Source organism: Hemiscyllium ocellatum, chromosome 4 (assembly GCF_020745735.1).
Source record: "Hemiscyllium ocellatum isolate sHemOce1 chromosome 4, sHemOce1.pat.X.cur, whole genome shotgun sequence".
Classification (NCBI taxonomy): domain Eukaryota; kingdom Metazoa; phylum Chordata; class Chondrichthyes; order Orectolobiformes; family Hemiscylliidae; genus Hemiscyllium; species Hemiscyllium ocellatum.
The window spans coordinates 75,761,228-75,767,227 of record NC_083404.1 but is presented as its reverse complement, the minus strand read 5'-3'; positions in this window follow the sequence as shown (position 1 = coordinate 75,767,227).

Below are 6,000 nucleotides of genomic sequence, written 5' to 3'. Positions count from 1 at the left end.
GGGAGATATCAGAGTTAACACTTCAGGTCAATTGACCCTTCCTCAGAACTTCTCCTACATTTTCTGTTTTTATTCTGATTTACAGCATCCACAGTTCTTTTGGCTTTTATTTAGAATAAATATTGTCTTGACTACAATTTTGAATTTTTGTAAATCAAAAAGCTTAGTGCTTCGTTTGTCTCTTTCCCTTTATTGAACATAAGTCTCTTCATTAGGAATGCTCTTTTATCTTTGCTACCAAGAAAGTAACAAGCAGAAATACAGATAAAGGATTATTGCCACCTACATTTCTAGCCTACCTGAACAATAATTTCCTGAAATAAACAATTTATGGAAAACCACAACAAAGCTCATGTTTCTGTGGTGAGGAATAAAAAAATAAGATGTGTGGTATTTCATTTTTGTGTAAATGGTTTCCTGAAGCTGTATTTCACCTTAAAATAATACAAGAATGACCTCATATACTTACTTCAGACCTAGGAAATACATTCATCACAGTCACTGCAATGTCAATGTAAGGAAAGGTCATCACTGCTTTCAACATATACACTACAGGATCATTATCGCTGCCTCCAAACTTCAGAATTAACTATTTAGCTGTTCACAGAAACATGAACCAAGTGAAAATACATTGTTCAACACACTACCTTCTTCATCCATATTCGCCATTAATGTAACCTGAACTTGCATTATTGCTGCATTATCACAGAAATTGTCACCTGTTCCACAATGCCATCAACTCAGGGTAATTTCCTAGCCTTAACCTTCTTCATCTGCTTCATCAATGACTTTCATCCCAACATTAAGTTAGAGTTGGGGATGTTTGCTGATGACTGCATAATGTATAGCACGATTCCTGACTTTTTAGGTGCTGAAGCAGTCCATGTTCTTATATTCCCAGACAATATCCAAGCTTAACATGTTGAGTAGCAGGTAACATTCACAGCACAGAAATATCAAACAATAACTATCATCAAAAAGAGAGAATCAGCCCTTGACATTCAATGGCATCATCGTCACTGACTCCTTCATTATCAGAATTCTATGGGTTACTGTTGGCCAGAAATTGAACTGGACCACCTACAAACAAACTGAGGTGCCAAGAGTAGGTTACAGGTTAGACCTATTCCCCCATCTACATGGCACAAGTCAGGGGTGTGATGAAATATTATTTACTTTCCTGGATGAGTGCAACTGTCACAATATTCACAAAACCTGTCAACATTAAGGAAAAAAAGATTCAGCACTTTTAACATTGTTTCCCATCACAAACAACTCACAGACACAGCAATGTGTATGAAATGCGGTGCAGGAATTCATCATGGTGCCTCTAACCAAACCATGCCAACCCACAACCTCTACCACCTAGAAAGACAAGAGCAACAGATGCGTGGAAACTTTATCACTTGTAACTTCCCCTCCAGCACATACACCATTTGGTTTTGGAACGTTATCGCTGTTTCCTCACTGTCACTGGGTCAAAATTCTGGACATTCCTTCCCTGACAGCAATGTGGGTGTCCCTACACTACATGGACTGCAGTGGTTTAAGAAAGAACTCACCAGCACATTTTCCAGAACAAATGCTGTAATATTTGAAGCTTTGAGGATCTCTAGCCTCTTCCTGTTACCCTAAAGTTTTGGTCGTACTTCAGCCACATATTCCTAATCTTCAGTATCTAGCGCAGATAGGTGGGCAAATCAGGGGGCCTCCTTATTGGTCTCCTCTGAGGCCTGGTCAAGGTAGCCATTAACAGGTCCAGACAGCAAGCTATGGAGGAGGGTGTTACATCTGAATGCTGCCTGTCCTCTGTATTTATATTCACACTCTAGTGTCTTTAGACAAAGAGCACTCAATGTCTGCTGGTATACGAGAGCTTTCTGCTACTGGTGGATTTTTTTGTGGGGAGGTGGTGAGGTTCATCATCAAACTCCCAAAGTGATATTTTAAATTAAGTCTGAAAAGTTCCACTTATGCTTTGATTTTTGTTAGTGTTCGTTGGAGGCCACAAGTTTATTTTGGTTTCTTTTGGTCAATTGTTCTATTAAAAATAATAGACAGAAAAATTGAAGGATTGGTGGCAGTAACCCAAACAGAACTTATCAATCAAATTCCAGGACAACCCAAGTGTCAAAATCAACAGCTAACTTGTATGATAGTCAAGGAGGAGGAAGTTTCCTGATGAAGGGCTAATGCCCGAAACGTTGAATTTCCTATTCCTTGGATGCTGCCTGACCTGCTGCGCTTTTCCAGCAACACATTTTCAGCTCATGAATGATAGTCAAGTCAGGCTTACCTTTTACCAGATTACTGCAGATTTTGTTGAAGAAAAAGCATGTGGAATTTTGGCACCATGCAGAACTTCAATTTGCTAAATGACCATATATGCTGCATCTGAGACACTAAAGCAAACAAATCTGGTATCAATGATGGGAAGAGCTGTGAGTGGTGCAGGTGCATAAAGATACACCGTTTCAACAAAATCATGTGACATCAAATTCTGAAAATCATGATTGAGACTTCAATGAAACATTTCAGGAAACTACATAACAAAAATCAAGAGGCAATAGACAAGTATTCAATATTCATATTGAAAAAGACATAGGTAAAGAATTGTGAGTACTATGGGAAAATACCAAGAAACAAACAACCATTATTGCTCTGAATAGAAACAAGTAAAAACAGAAAAGTGAGGAAACATGTGATCAGAGAACAGCTGCATTTATAAATAGAAGCAACAGTTAGGAAGGAATGTGAACATATATTTTGTGAGTTTATTGGGTGACAGTGCCAGTACAGGGAATGTTTCCCATTTCAGGCACAAAGAAGAAACAACTCATTATGTGCACTGCACACTATATCCTTTACAAATAAAGTAAAATGTAAAATAAAACCTGTCCAGTTAAACATAAACATAGAAGCATAAAAATATAGACACCAGGGGCTATTCAACCCTTCAAGCCTGCTCCAACATTCAATACAATCACAGCTAATCTTCTATCACAATCCCATATTTTGGTTTTCTCCTTATCCTCCTAAAAATTATCCATCTCTTTCTTGAATTTATCCAGTCATTTGGCCCCCACAATCTTCTGTGGTAGAAACTTTCACAAGTTCATTACACTCTGAATGAAGAAATGTTTCTTCGTATTAGTCTTAAATAATTGACTCTGAATACAGTGATTGTATCCTTTAGTTCTAGACTCCCCAGCTAGAGAAAACATTCTTCCTGCATCTAGTCTATCTAGTCCTATTAAAATTTTATACATTTCAATTAGACCCCTGCTCCTTCTTTTAAACTTAAATGACAACAGGACTAGTCAAACCATTTTCTCTTCATATGACAGATCTGCCATCCCCAGTCTCAGCTGCATTCCTTCTGTGGCAAATATGTTCTTTCTTAGGTAAGGAGTCCAAAAATGCATATAATATTCCAGGCTTGTTCTTACCACCGTCCTCTAAAACACTACAACATTCCTATTTCTGAATTCAAATCCCCTTGCTAAGAAAACCAACATACTTATTGTCTTCCTAATTACTGTCTAATTTCATTGACTGGTGTACAAGGACCCTTTGTACACCCATACTTCCCACATATCACCATTTAGATTATATTTTTAATCTCTGGTTTTTATACTGAAGTGCATAACTGCATATATTTAGCCATGTTGTTCTGCCATGTATTTGTCCACTCACTCAACTTGTCTAAATCATCTTGAAGTTTCAAAGAACAAAGAGAAAAAAAGAACAAAGAACATTACAGCACAGGAACAGGCCCTTCGGCCCTCCAAGTCTGTGCCAACCCATATCCTCTTACTAAATCTGTCGTCTATTTTCTAAGGTCCCTTTGCTCCCTGCCATTCATGTATCTGTCTAGATACATCTTAAATGACGCTGCCATTTCAGCCTCTACCACTTCCGCTGGCAATGCATCCCAGGCATGCACCATCCCCTGCATAAAGAACTTTCCACATATATCTCCACTTAACCTTTCCCCTCTCACTTTGAACTCGTGACCACTAGTAATTGAGTCCTCCACTCCAGAAAAATGTTTCTTTGTATCGTCTTTACAACTCACAATCCCACTCGGTTTTGCATCATCAGCAAACTTGAAAACATTTTGTTCTCTTATCCAGATCGTTTAAATATCATATACATAGTGAATAGTTGGGGCTTAATCAGAAGCACATTAGAAATTAGAAAAATTAAATCACATGTGATAAGAAATAATGTACTGACATAGATTAATTTAATTGGGTAACTGACAGAAAACAGAGACTAGGAATAATACCAAGTCGTGATTATTGGGATGCCCCAAGGATTAGTACTTGGGCCCCAGCTGCTCTCAATATATAATCAATGATTTAGAGTAGAGATCAAAAGTAATATTTTTAAATTTGCACGTGACACAAAGTTAAAAGTTAAGATTTATGACAAAGGTGTAAAGGGATTTCAGGAGGATTGAATAGGTTCTGTGATTAGGCAAAAAAGTGGCAGAAAGAGCATAGAGGAGAAAAATGGCAGATTATCCACTTTAGTAGGAGGAGCAGATGTACAGAGTATTGCTTAAATGGCAAAAGGTTGGAATGTATAGATATTCAAAGGGGTATCTTTGCCAATATATCTCTGAAGGCTAACATGCAGATATAGCAAGCTAATAGGATTGCTAATGAAATGCTAGCCTTCATTGAAAATGGATTTGAATCCAGCAGTAATGAAATGCTTCAATTATGCAGGAGCCTGAAGTACACACCTGGAATACTGTGCGCAGTTTAGGATTCCTTATCTGAGGAAATATTTTTCCATAGAGGGTGTCTTTGAATATGTTTAAGGTAGAGATCAATAAATTTCTGATTATCGATGCCACTTGAGGTTACGGGGATTAAAGGCATTGAAGTGTTTGATCAGTCATGATCATACTGAATGGCAGGACAGTCTTAATGAGCTGAATGACCTACTCCTGTTCCTATATTCCTCAAGATGACTGAACAAAATTTGGGCAAATACTTGGGCAGAGCATAAGAGAAATTAAGAGAACAGAAATGGGATCGAACATGATCCTCCTGAGAATCCATTTAATTGTATCCTTATGATAAATTTTGCTGCTTGACTGATACTTCTGTCTAGTCCAGCCCAGTTTCCAGGATTTGACATGAAAATTCCATTCAAATTCCTTTGGTAAGTTTTAATCAAATTAACTGAATAAAAAATGACAACAGTTACTGTGAAACTGAACAATGATGTGAAATGTATCACAATTAAAGGAAATTGATTGACTGGAGTGGATCTTTTATCTTTGTTTCTTGGGTAATTAGGCCCTTTCTGTGGAGTAATAGTTTAACAGCGTGAGCCTGAGGGAGCATGATGTAGTGCTGACGTGACATCACATAACTGAAAAACAGCTGGAAAGGGTTCTCACAGAGGAGACATCTAAAGATAATTTTGTTGTTTAATTACTGTGTATAATGTTAGTTTGTAAATTAAAAGTCATTGTTAAAATGTGCATGCAACTGCATTGTCATTTAGAAGGTCCCCTCTATGTGAATCAGAATACAAAAAATTGCAAAAGCAAGGTGGCATCATCTGAAACCAAAGCATTGTGGAGATAAACCAAAAAATATCAAATACAGGTACACAATCCTTTATACGAAATACCGAAACCCGAAAACCAAAATGTTTTCGTGGTGTGTGGAGCATCAGTTTGGCATGCGAACAGATGACCCAACTCCACACCCACTTGAACCACATCGCTTACATGTGATGTGGCGGTGTGGTCCAGCACTGACAGGCATCAACTGTGTCTCAGATCTCATACTATTCACACGTGTGACTGCTGTTAGTTTTTTATTTATTTCACTACGAAAATGTCAGTTATTCCGAAATCAAAAATATTCTAAATTCAGAAAAACAACTGGCACCAAGGATTTCGGATAAAGGATTGTGTACCTGTTCTAAAGGAAAAATTCTAATGGTTAAAAACAAAATGGAAATAATTTGGCT